Here is a 2,678-nt window from a genome sequence, read left to right as displayed (position 1 = left end):
AAGTCAGGTAGCACCTTGAACCCTGTCCTGGTGTCGGATACAGGCGAGAGGTGTTACAAGACCTAATTGCAATGATCTCAAAAACATAGAAATCATTAAAAACGGGACAAAAATGGACTTACAATTGACAAAATAGAGTTGGTCGAACCTAGCTCAACAATAGTTTCTTTTTCTTATTTTAATTTCAGTTGTAGATGATAGATTAAAAGATGATAGCTTTTGTGGTTTTGTTATTTTACTTATTTAATTTACTAAATTACTAATTTAACCTTAGTTATATAACTTAAAAATAATTTAATACTTGTCCATATTTGTCCACTCAAGCTAATAATGGTATAATTACCATTTAAGGACCTTAACTATTTAATTTCATAGTTAATAAACCCTTTTAGCTTATAGAACTCCAATTTTTCACTTTACACAATTTAGTCCTTTTTATCAAATTAACTAATCAAACGATAAAATTTCTTAACGAAATTTTCACACAAACATATTATCATGCTGTAGACATTAAAATAATAATAAAATAATAATTACAACTTTAGATTGGTCCCGAAACCACTATTTTGATTTGACTAAAAATGGGTTATTACACGTGTGTCCCTATTCGAATGTCCACACAGCTTAAGACACGAGCATGTTTCTTGGCCGCGTGAGTCACATAGTCTGGCCACACAACTATTTGATCCCTACAATTTGAAATTTTTCATCTTTTCTTGAAAAATTCTATATGTTTCTGATTTAGTCTCGACTTGTTTTAAATGTGTTTTTAGGGCCTCGAGGGCTCGTATAAGGGATAGTATGTATGCTATTGTTTGGTTTGGATATGTTTAATGATATGAATTAAAATGTTTAAAATTTTTGATTGTTTTGAAATGAAAACTCTGATAATGCTCTATAACCTTATTTTAGCGACATATACAGGTTAGAGATGTTACATTTATTGGTATCAAAGCTACAATTTAATAGATTCTCAGACTAAACGTAGCATGTGTGAATCTAGATATACATGCCATTATATAACCTGTGATAGTGTGATAACTTCTGACCTATTTCGAAACATGTTTTCTTATAGCAATGACGTTCAATCGAGCTAACTCTGATGAAGTTGAGAGTAACACTCAAGCCTTTATTCACGGAGTAGCATCGAGTGGTACAAGGCCCGTGAAAAGAGGCTAAGGAAGCCTTCTTGTAGATGATGAGTGAATGGTTCACCAAGTTTGTACGTACGAACCCGGCTGCTCAACAACCTCCACCCCCTCTTGTTCCCCAACCAGTCCCATTATTTCTCAAGGTTTGGAACCTTTACTAGTTAATAAGCTACATGTTGATAAGATTCGTATGTACGGAGCTGAAGAAAATAGAGCCACTGCTAAGGATGATCCTAAGATAGTGGAATGCTAGTTAGAAAACACGATCAAGGTTTTTGACAAACTACCTTATTCACCGGTCGAGTGTGTTAAGTGTGCAATATCTTTATTGAAAAACTTAGCCTACCAGTGGTGGAACACGTTGATTTCAGTGGTGCCAAAAGAATGTATAAGTTGAGAATTCTTTCAAATCGAGTTCTAAGATAAATACATTAGTCAGAGATTTCTTGATCAAAAATTAATAAAGAATTTCTTAAACTCAAACAAGGCCATATGTCTGTGTCAAAGTATGAACGAGAATTTGTCAGACTGAGTAAATATGCTCGAGAATGCATTCTAACCGAGATCGCCATGTATAAACAATTTGAGGAAGGGTTAAATAAAGATGTAAAGCTTCTAGTCGGGATTCTTGAGTTGAAAGAATTTGTTGTTTTAGTTGATCGAGCACGTAAAGCCGAGGAGCCTAGCAAAGAGAAAAGAAAAATTAATTTTGAAGTTAGAGACTCGAGAAAGAGATCGATTGGAAAGTTATATCAGTTATTGTCAAAGAGACCAAAGTAATAGCACAATCGTTCTATAGCTTTAGTAAGGTATTCTAGTAGAGACAGAGGTAATCGACATTCAAGCCCAAAGCCTCAGGCTACGTTTGTAGTAAGTGTGGGTAATGTCAGAGATAACAGATCTGAATGCAAGTACTGTAAAAGACCACATTTCAACGAATGTAGATTGAAGAACGGAGCATGTTTCAGGTGTGGTTCCTTCGATCATTATCTTAGAGATTGCCCAGAGAAGTTCGAGAAAGAGAAAGTTTAGACTATGAGGCCGAGCAACACTGCTGCGAGAGGTAGACCACTCCATAATCCCGAAAATGCGAGTAGTAGTCATGGTGGAACAAAAGATTCTACTGTGAGATCCAAAATACGAGCACTAGCTAGTGCTTATGCTATCCGCGAACGAGAGGAAGCTTCTACGTCAGATGTTATTACTGGTACTTTCTCTATTTTTGATACTGGCGTTACTGCTTTGATTGATCCGAGATCAACCCATCGTATGTATGCACAAATTTAGTATCAAGTAAGAATTTACCTGTTAAGTCCACTAAATTTGTGGTTAAAATGTCAAACCCTCTAGGTCAATATGTATTAGTTAATAAGGTTTGTGAGACTATCCTTTGATGAATCGGGGTTACAATTTTTCGACTGACTTGATGCTTTTGCCATTTGATGAGTTTGATGTGATTTTGGGTATGGATTGGTTGACTCTACATGATGTATCGTGAACTGTAGACGAAAGCTTATTGTATTGAAA

Source organism: Gossypium hirsutum, chromosome A06, assembly GCF_007990345.1.
Source record: "Gossypium hirsutum isolate 1008001.06 chromosome A06, Gossypium_hirsutum_v2.1, whole genome shotgun sequence".
Taxonomy (NCBI): Eukaryota; Viridiplantae; Streptophyta; class Magnoliopsida; order Malvales; family Malvaceae; genus Gossypium; species Gossypium hirsutum.
This window is presented reverse-complemented; position numbering follows the sequence as displayed.